We start from the raw sequence: 11155 nt of genomic DNA on the forward strand, positions 1-11155 counted from the left end.
ACCTCCAATTCTACCTATGGCTACTACCATAAGCAGTTTCTGGAAGTTAGGGAAAACATAACAAAAAACAAAATGGGAGGCCACTTGAGCAAGCCAAAACAACAACAAAATCCACTTTGAAACAGTGAATTCACTCAAGTAGGAATCACTGCCTTAGAACCTGAGACAAAGAAAAAGGCAAAAGAAAAAAACAAACCAAATTATTCAAATACTTTTAAAACCCTTACCTCCAGTTAAACAAATGATTGACGATTTTAAGCCCAAACAAATTTTAAACATTATTTTGCCTGCAGGACCATCAATAACCAGCACTACTAATGAAACATGCCTCATTAAAATACCTTTCTTTAACACTTTTAATTTAACAATGATTTAACCATTGCTAGACTAGTTTTTAATATTAAGTCTCAACAATTTCTTCAAGTTTCGCCTTTCCCGTGCATTCCAACAAGCAGTGAATTAGTTCTTCATCATGTGTTTAGGCCTCCTGCTAGGAAGCATAATTAAAATTAAGCAAGCAACAATTCCACTTGGTGCTAAGGTCCTGTCAAATCCTTCGATGAAGTTGAGTCTGGTTTCTCCCGGAGCCAGCTGAAAGTTCTGCAACAAAAACTTGGGGCTGCTCAACTCGATGCTGGCCATTCAGTAGATGGCACTCTTTCCTTTGGGCCCAAATTACAAAAGCACCAAGAAGCATGTTCTGTGACATTCAGGTGTGATACAAAACAGGGATTCCCTCTTCAAAGCACTTAACTGGTCGTCACAATCCCTCCAGAAACCCATTCATCAAAAACTGATGGTCCAACCAGACACTTTTAAAGAGCCCAAGGAAGTTCAGATTATAAAACATCAAATACAATATAAAATCACCTAACTCAAGTGATTACCAAGTAATCAGCTTCTCAGAGCTTTTTCTATGTCAAGCAGATACACTTTTTATTTAGGCATAAAATTTTCCTTTCCTATTACATTCTGCTACAGAGTCGACAGTCTTTCAGTGGCTAGTGACCAAATCTTATCTATCAAATATCTCATTAAGGTATTTAATGATAGCAAAGTGTTTAGAGAACTATGATTTTGTCATTATCAACATTCACTAAGACCAATGAAAGATATATTACTTTTGTATTACTTTCAACATTTTTGGTTGAAAAAATTCATGTAATCTTTGATACCCACTTAAAAAGAACCAAACATCCTAATATAAAATTACTGTACATCTAGTTTTGCAAAAAAAAGGGTTTAAATAATATGGATTTCTGATTCATTAATGATATGTCTTTTACTTTAATATACAATGGCTCCCAACTATTACATGACAAGTAAGGTTTCTTACACTTCTGTTTCAGAGATCTTTTTTTTTAATTTACAAAGCAGACAGTTGTGGAGAGAGATGGAAGGAAATTTTTTTTAGTGCAACCTCCAGGTGAAAGCCAAACTCTTCAGCAGTCACACAGGAATCACCTCAAAAATTCCACCTTTCTCTAGGAGAGATAAAACTCAGTCCTAGAAATAAAAGTCAAAGGAGAAAGGCAAGGTAAAAGGAACACTGTTTTAAAATTTAAAAATGAAAAAAAAGCACTGGGAGTATGGACAAGAAATAAGAAAAATATATCGATTTCATTGCCGATGTCTTTCCCCTGTACCCTCTCACCCTATGCACTTAAGCCCATTCACAACTCCACTTGAGCTCTATCACCCTTCCCCAACCACTTCCTTAGATATTAAAAGGCTGACCTTACAGAATCTTTTTCTTATGTACTAATAAGACAAATGAGATTAGAAGTAACAATGCAGCTTACAGTTGCTGGCTCTAATTTATGTAGGATTAAAAGTAGAGAGTTCTTAAAGAAGAGTCCCTGGGGAGGCCTTGATTCCAAAATATACTTCTTTAGACATACCAAATAAGCTTAACTACCTTCTCCATGAGGATACTGAGTAAACCTATCTTTTTGCTATGGCATTTAGTCATTTCAGCAGATCAAAAGATGACAGGATAAGAATACTGTATGGAAAAGGGAAAAGGAAATGCTGTCCTTGCACAGGATGAGCTGAGCCATTGTGGAAGAACTTCACAGAAACATTGCTGATGGTGACAAATTAAAGGCATATACTAAGTCCCCAAGACACTGATAAAACTCAGCACTTCTCCAACCTGACTGCTTTCTACATTGTTGGAATTCCAGCTCCCCTAGCAGGCAACCAACAATAGCCATGAGAGCTGAATTAAACAGGTTCCTGAACTCACACATGCACTGTCCTTTCCTCTTCCATCCAAAGTAAGCACTTCCTTGGTGGGGGAGTGAAAAATTACAAGAACAAATTCAAAGGGGTATAAGAGCTAGCAAAAAGAATAAAGTAACAATTTCATGTATGTTACTTAGAATCAAGTTTTCATATTACTTGCCTTAATGCACATTGTGAGCATCAAATTTTTAAAAACTATTTTATTAATATATACGGTGTGCTTCTTGAGACATTGGTTTTAAGAACATATGTTGTTGTTATTGCCCTTAAGTTTATAAAAAGTATTTTTACCCCCTGGCTGGCTGGTTGTGGGAAATGTTTTAATCTTATGTACGTCAGTTATGCCTATGACAGAAAAAGTGAGCTGCATAACCCAAGGTTTAAACTGTAGTCTTGTTTGAGGAGGTAGCAATCTTAAATGCTAGTTAATGTACTGCTATACACCAATATCCTTAGGCCCAGTTTCAGGCAATTTAAAACAAGAGGTTTCAAAGTTCATCTTATATCAGGGAGCCTTACCATTTCCAATCAAGCTTTAACTAAAGCCAACTTTTAAAACAAATAATTGTAAAATATATGGTGGTGAAACAGATCAGCTTGACATCAGGTAAAAAGCTCAACTTAGATCTAACCTCATTATAAAGATATAACTATATGTCAAAGCCGAAACATCTTTCAAAATAACATTTCAGCTATGGCATAGTTAAAAACTAGTCCATACAATCTTCCTAAGAAGGAAATTTACAAAAACAAAAAGCCTTTTAATATCAGGGATGGGTTTCATCCATTTTATACCTTTTGGTGACCATGCAACTACTTTTTGAGTTATGCTAGACAACTCTGAAAGCCACATTCATTCTTTAAGGTTTCTAGGATACTCTTTATTAAATTGTTCCTTCAGTGTAGTAAGTCATGTCCTAGAAACCTAAAAGAGATTATTAACACAGCTTTTCAAAGATACCCAACAAAAGTAGTTTAAAGAAACAGACTGATTCTCATTATCTATGCTATCATCTAAGACTTTAGGGTAGGTTAAACAGTACTTTCTTGACATTCAAGTATGTTTTCAGCTGTGCAATTAACCTACTTTTGAACTTGATTTTGTGACTAGTCCACATATAACAGATCAACATTAAAATACACATGAAATAAACAAAAAACCCACACACCTTTTTTTCTCCAACACTTTCAGTTAATTTTCAGTTAAAGTTGCTGTTCTATGCATGCTGTTGGTATTCAAATATTCACTGCATGAATGCCAAGTGAATCATTTCTAACTAACCTGAAAGGAAGAGCATACCCCAAGCAGTATGGTTACACTCATGTGTGTCCATAACTAGCTACTGCTAGAAGAAAAAAATAAATTCATCTAACTATTATACATAAGGGATATACAAGGGATAACAGACTTTTTTCTTTCAAGCCATAGTCAATGAAAGGCTGATAACATATAATTTAGAGAAGATTCTTAATATACACAACCCATTGCAGTAAAAATTTGAGATTGTCTTGGCTTTCAGCCAAGAAAATTTAGTCACTAGCAGGACCTGAAAGACCTCATAACAATCGCATCTAGAAATACTAGGGCATGGACCCCAAGATCAAATGACAAAGCATTAACATAGAAGACATGAAATAAAGTATCAGTGCACCCATTTTGAAACTCAATGACAAGACACAGTCTATGACTGCTCAATTAATTTCAAATAGGGTGTCCATGTTTAAAAGAAAGAATAGTACTCTTGATTAAACATTTAAAATGTTTTCTATTCAAACTCTACAAGTTTAATATTTCCAAAGGAATCTGAAACAGCACTGAATTTTAATTATAGTAAAAACATATTAGCATTTTTAGTATGAGAAACAGATTAGTAACCTGTGTCTTCAGTACCATTTGAGCTTTCTTAATTCAACGTATGCTGTTTTTAAACATTTTTTCCTAATATTACCTTTCACTAAATTGCCAACAAATGACATATTAGCTCTCTACAATAGTTATTCTAAACACTATGTAAAACAGCTACTAATTTAGGTTATAATTAATTTGCTCGACATATCCACGACACTGGTGAAGCAGCAACACACAGTTCCTTGAGGAATGTGAGTGACAAAGTAAAAGCCACAAGTGACATCTTTCCATGTAAGGCTAATTTTAAGAGGCAACTCAGGTGGAATTTCGAACAAACTTAAGTTAAAATTCACCTCAGGTTAATATGGTGGTGTTGGTAATCAGAAGATGAGGCCTACCGATTTAGTGCAGAACCAGAATCCCTCCAAGGGCCCTGCTGGACCATCTGGAGCCCTACACATCTGGCAAGCTTGAAAAACAAAAAAGACTTTAATCTTTAGTAATTAAAAAGATAACATACTACAGCCCAAATTCTAGCATCCTAGCTAAACATATGTTGCGTGAAAAGAGAATCCTCTTCCAAAGTCAAAAGGTGATTCTACTTAACACAGATTACCACCATTCACATTTAAACACAATTTGGTGGTACTAACACAGGAGGGTGTTACAAAACAAGGCATATGCACACCTGTAGTCTTGGAGATACCGTGAAGGTACTTCATTGATTTGCTAGAATTACCACAAGTGTAATAGCAGCAGGGGCTACTAGTTATGCAGGCTCATTCTCAAGCCAGGCTCTGGGTTCAGAACCAGCCCGTCTGTGCCTAGCAGCTGTACGAAATACTTAACCTCTCTGTCTGTTTAGGCACTGGGTTGTCATGAGGATTAAGTAAATTAAATCATATAAAACTGTGCCTGGCACAGAGGTAGAGCAAATAAATATTGGCTGTTACAAATATCTGCTGAGTCTTCACTTGCTGGGTTGCGTGATATAGCCACCTTCAAAAAAAATGTCATCTAGGGCTTCCCTGGTGGCGCAGTAGTTGAGAATCCGCCTGCTAATGCAGGCGACGTGGGTTCGTGCCCCGGTTTGGGAGGATCCCACATGCCGCGGAGCGGCTGGGCCCGTGAGCCATGGCCTCTGAGCCTGCACGTCCGGAGCCTGCGCTCCGCAACGGGAGAGGCCACAACAGTAAGAGACCCACATCCGAGGAAAAAAAAAAAAAAAAAATCTTATACTGACGATGATAAACACATAAAACACTGAGTACCAGACTATATTCTAAGCACTTCCCATATAACAACTCAGTTAAGATTCCGATATTATCATTCCCCAACATTTTATAAACCCAATTTGTTCAGAGCTGAGTTTTTATGCTGTTATGTGACTTCTTCCTTCAACAGAAATGTTTCTTATACTCTGACGACATACGTAGGTGCTGCCCTGTACTGCTAACCAACTACTTTGAGATAGGAGAGATTAAACAGCTAACAACCTGTATAGGCTTGATTGTGACAAAAACACTCAGACACAATAGACCTACTTCAGGAGGCCTCACAACCCCAGAGGTTGGGCCCCACCCTGTATTTAGGTTTTAGGATTGTGTGTAGGAGGTCGGCTGATGCTGTGTCCTCTTAGTCTCAAAAGACCTTCTGGTTTTATAAAGACCAAATCCACACTTCAAACATCATTGAGCAGAACCCACATTCATCCCAGTGTAACATTATTGAAAAAGGGGGTTAGAAATAGCAAAGTGTACAGTGTAATTTTCTCATTCATTTTCGGAATGTAAAACTTATATTCTGAAAATACAATCCTGCTATTATGCAAAATAGTTCCTAGATGTCATATGATCACCTATGTCATATGTCAAATGTTTACCAACAAACATTTCCTTGTATCAAACCTGTAAAAAGCTGCAACATATTGAATCCCCATACCCAACTACCTCAAGAACTCTTAAATTATGTTTAACATTCGAAACAGATACACCAATTTTTTTCCTTAAAAGCAACTATTACCAACATGCCAACATTTGCGGTCAATTTAAAGAGTTTTAAGAGCACAGACTGAACTCTTTGGAAAAATGAACACTTTAATATAGCAAAAGTGGCCATTTTTTTTTCTGGTGTTCCCTCTGCAAAGTTAATCTGCTCAATTTAAGCAGAGGAAAATGAATGAGTTACAGTGTAATTACAATGCAATGGAGACTCAGATATAAAAACTTTATACATAGTTAAAAAGTAACTTAACCCTATAAATGAATAGGTCCCACATCTTAATTACACATTTTTAAAAACAGTCAAGCATCTTATTTAAAAACGACAAATTACGCTGTATTCTTAGTTTACTCTCCTTAACAGTCTCATTAGAAGTCTTCTAAAGTCAAAATTAGAATGTACCCAGTATGATGCTGTTGCACTCCATTCCAAGAAAAGCAACCATTTCATACTGCTAAATCTAACATGTCGTACAATTTAACATAAACGTGCCTGCACGTTTATGTAGCTGATTCCTAACCCCCCTCAAACCTTATCAACTCCTTCACCAAACTTGCATATAATCCTCACTCAAAGCCTCTTGGTTGGGCTTCCCTGGTGGCACAGTGGTTAAGAATCCGCCTGCTAATGCAGGGGACATGGGTTTGAGCAGTGGTCCGGGAAGATCCCACATGCCGCGGAGCAGCTAAGCCCGTGCGCCACAACTACTAAGCCTGCACTCTAGAACCTGCAAGCCACAACTACTGAGCCCGCGCGACACAACTACTGAAGCTCGCGCGCCTAGAGCCTGTGCTCCGCAACCAGAGAAGCCACTGCAATGAGAAGCCCGCGCACTGCAACCAAGAGTAGACCCCGCTCACCGCAACTAGAGAAAGCCTGTACCCAGCAATGAAGACCCAATGCAGCCAAAAATAAAATGAATAAAATAAATAAATTAAAGAAAAAAAAGCCTCTTGGTTGAGTTAAATTCCATTTCTCTCCATACCCCTCTAGCAGGTCAATTGCAACAGTACATGTGCCAAAGAAATGAGTGGTTTTACTCACGCTCCCATTTTAAACGGGCATCTACTTGCAATTAAATCTCTGCAACAAAAAAGTTTACCTGAGGCCATTCTTGCCATTCTAATAGAGGCCTAGCTTATTCTACCTGTCTCTGTGGTCTTGCCTCAGCTATAATAGCATACCCCCAAAGAGGCTGGACACCAGCAAAGCGGACCTGCTGCCAACTCGGCCTGTCACCCCAGGCAGGAAGCGCAACCTAACATGTATACGTTTGTAGGGGTGGGGTGGGTGTGGGTCGGGGGGGATGGGAACGCAAATTACAGAAGAAAGGTTTGGTTGAATACTTACAACTTGTAACAGAAGTTGTTTAAATGAGGAAAACAAAACTAACCAACACTCCTTACATCCACCCTTTCCAACCTCGGGAACCTACCACCTTCCTGGAGCGCACCTTCAGTGCTTAAAGTACCCCGGGTCACTGACGCTTCAGCCAGCTCTTGATTTTTACAACTCCCAGTCCTTCGGGAGAAACCAGAGGACGCCTGAAAGACTCGGGCCCACCCCGCGGCGTCCCGAGATCCTCCCCTGCAGGTCCACCCTCTTCGAACCAGCCCGAGGCTCCCATTCCAGTCCCGGAGGAAGAGTGTGGTCCACCTGAGGCCGCAGGGGCAGCCAATAGGCAGTCCCCTCCACCCCGCGAGCCTTCGCGTTCCCCACCCCCGCGCGACCCCCTGGAAGGGTCCCCGCAGCCCAGCCCGCACGGGCGCCCGCCGTCCCCGCCGGGAGGAGCGGCGGGAAGGCCGCGCCTTCTCTCCCCTCAGGATTACCTCGCAGCGCGAAGCCGGCTTTGTGCTTCCCTCCCTCCTTCTCCGCGGCCGCCGGGGCTGCAGCGGCCGCGCGATCCTCCACCGCCGCCTCTTAAGCGCCGCACGGCTCCAGAGGGGAGGGCAGAAGGGGAGGGGGCGTGAGAAGGGAGGGACCTGGGCGCCGAGCCCTGTGTAGCAGGAAGCGGCGACACCTGGGTCGCTATGCCTCTAGCTCTCGCTCTCTGCTTTTAAAAAATATAATTTAAACCCCCTTCTTTCCCCTCCCGCCCAACGGCCCCGCGACCGTTACCGGCAGGCGGCTGGAGCTCTGGCGGGACTGGCCGAGAGCCCACCGAGCGTCCCCTGGCCCCGCCCCTAAGGCCCCGCCCTTAGGCCCCCAGGCTCCGCTGGCTCCACCCCCACAGGCCCGCCCCTCGCAGCCCCCGAATGCTCATGGCCCCGCCCTTCGGAATCACAGGATGTTCCTGGCCCCGCCTCCTCAAGGCCCCGCCCCACGCGGCCCCTCGCGCCCCTCCAAAGCTTTGGTCCCGCCCCCTGCGGCCCCCTCCCTACCTCCCTCGCCGTCTCTGAAGCCGCGGCCCCGGGTCCCTACTGGCCTGGCTTCTGGGAGGGCCTGGTGTGGGGCAGCTGCCTAGCATCTCTTCAACGTCCTCCCCGCTAGGAAGCTTCGATTAGCGGCGTCCCCCGAGGGTCGGAGGAGTAAACGACCCCGACGGAAACCAGACTGCAAGCGGGAGGAGGGGAGCCTCGGCGATTCCGCCCTCCCTAACCTGAGCGAGCCACCCACCCCTCCACCCCACCTCAGCTCCCGAGGCTGAGACACAGCTTTCAGAGTTAGCTTCAGCCGCCCACACCGGCTGCTGGGTCTTCAGCGGGAGGCCACTGCTAAGGTTCCACCACCGCACACCCCCCGTAGCAGGGGCCTGGGTATTCTCAGCACAGTTGCCTTTGGGGGCGACTCTTTCCCCTGCTCACCTCCAGTGAGAGGCCGGGCAAGGGCTCTCTCCATGAGTTCCACTTGCATCCGTCGAGGGTTTTCACCCCGATGTTGGCCCCTGGCCTTGAGACCTTATGAGAGCTGATCTCTTGGAGGTGAAAAGTCAAGGCACCAACAGCCTTCAAAATGAATTCGAGGCCGGGTAAACTTTGCACTCAGTGGCAGAGATGTGGATCCATCCACAGGTGACGCTGGGCCGCCCACCCCGGCCGCCCAGACACGACCTACTCTAGAAATAGACCTCCCAGCAACGCACACCTTTCTCCACCACCCACGACTTGCACATCCCTCTCGCATACACGTCCTCCACAGTCACGAATCCACTACCAAGCACACCCTCCGAGCGGCATTCCGGTTATTCATGGTCCCTTGGGTCAACCCCACCCTAACACACAACAACAAACTTCATTCCCCACGCTTATCTCCCTGCGTTTCCAAGGTACTGGCGACAGTCCCCTTCATTTCCTTCCTCTTCTGCAGACTCTCTTCTTCCCCCTCAAATACTTCATGCCATCCCCCTCATCTTCATTCCCTCCCTCCTCCCTAAAAATGTGCTAATTAAAATGTAGTTTCCTCTTCCCACATACGAAGTGTGGGAAATGAATCTAGGCTTGACACAAACTGTGATTCATTTATCCTCGTTTTCTCTCCCCACTGGACTAAAGCTACAGAAATTTTAGTCTGCCACCATCTCCCATATGCTCAAAATCTAACCATGCCTTATGGTTTTTAAATACCCCTAAAGGATCGTGGGTAAGGCTTCCTGGCTTTGGGAAGAAAATATTTAGAAAACGCTCGGCCTGTCATTTTTTGTGGCGTTTTAAAATATCTGCAGTATTTGAGAGAGATACTGGGAGTGGCTAGATGTTTTCTTGCATTTAAAAAGCAAAACATGAAAAAAGCTTGGCACACATCAAGGTTAGCCTTTTTATGAATATCCCCCCCAAAATGTGTTAGGGGTACATATCAGACAATACTCTCCACTGTACAGGGCATTTGCCAGTCAAAAATCTAGCCCCCCCCTCAAAGGAAGACAAATTAACATAGTCCATTTTAAGCATGTCTGATGAGCAATCCTTTCCATGATCACTCCCTTTCCCACAGTTTCTGGACAAAATGGATAAAAGATTTGCTTACCCACTGAGGGTCCAAGGCTTTCTTGTGTCCAGGGTAGTAGACGTGTGTATCTTCTAGGTGTGGATTCTGCAGTGCTGCACGGAAACCCACTGCAGCCTCAGACCGGCGGTGGCGGCGGCAGCAACAGCAGCAGCGGCGGCGGCAGCAGCTTCTCCTAACGCTGAGTAGTAAAGTGAGTGACTTTGGTAGAGACTCCACGATTACCATTAAGCACTTGCTTATGAGAGAGGAGGTGGAATCTTTCTTAAAGGAATGGATTTTGTTTTTCCTCTCCCCTATTGCTTCATAAAAGGCAGAAAGGGTGGAAGCAGGGAGTTTTTTGGGACTGAGTAAGACAGTACAGCTGTAGGAGGTCAAGGTTAAAATTAACTGGGTGATCGAGGGACCAATTTAGTGTGAGTCAATGAAATGCTAGAAGAATTAGTTTTAAAGAGCCCTGCTAACTTCAAACACTGGGGTCCATGGCAAAAATAAAGCCATGTGCCTTGAAACTGAAGAGTATTTTGTGTTAATATTTAATTTCCAATCATTGCACTACAATGATAACTATATAAAGTGAGGTTATTTAGTATTTAATACAAGAATGTGAAAAGAATAATACATAAAATAAAACTGATTTACATGATTGGGAACAACAGAGTCCAGTCTTACTAATACTTATAAGCATATCTGGAATTTCAATGAATGTCAGTAGTGGAAAATATATTATTGTAAATCAACTATACTTCAATTTTTTTAAAAAAGAAAATATATTATTGACGGATACCACTTTGTACTTATAAAAATCACAATATGATTTATAGAAAAAACAAAAAATCTAAAATAATTTAAGAAAATAATAGCAGGGTACTATTTCAGTGGCAATTCAAAGTTCAACAAAATTAAGGCGCTCATAAGTAGATAACTTTAAATGCATGCAAATTTACTGTTTACACTATTAGAATGTGATGTGTCCACATATGAGGAAATTGAGAGCCTGCATTATAACTTTAAATGTTATTTTAGACAATATTCCTCAATTTAAGCACTCAACATCTGTGATTTTTTTCTTCACAGGTAAATGAAGAGGTGTGGTCCCAAAATATGAATAGAGAA

The 11155-nt window shown here is 42.4% G+C and overlaps 1 protein-coding gene across 12 annotated transcripts in view; it reads right to left on the reverse strand.

Moving 5' to 3' along the window:
* Window positions 1-10394, reverse strand: part of ADD3 (adducin 3) — a 126581-nt gene extending 116187 nt beyond the window's left edge. The window contains exon 1 of one of the 12 annotated variants that reach the window (XM_059052566.2): window positions 10061-10394. The gene's annotated coding sequence lies outside the window, so the exon portion shown is untranslated. Of the gene's footprint in view, window positions 1-7926; window positions 8281-8901; window positions 9524-10060 lie in introns of those variants that run through there. The other 11 variants (XM_059052561.2, XM_067024714.1, XM_067024706.1 and 8 more) reach the window with 11 other exon arrangements.
* Window positions 10395-11155: the final 761 nt, after the last annotated feature.

This window comes from Kogia breviceps, chromosome 2, assembly GCF_026419965.1.
Source record: "Kogia breviceps isolate mKogBre1 chromosome 2, mKogBre1 haplotype 1, whole genome shotgun sequence".
In the NCBI taxonomy this organism is placed as follows: domain Eukaryota; kingdom Metazoa; phylum Chordata; class Mammalia; order Artiodactyla; family Physeteridae; genus Kogia; species Kogia breviceps.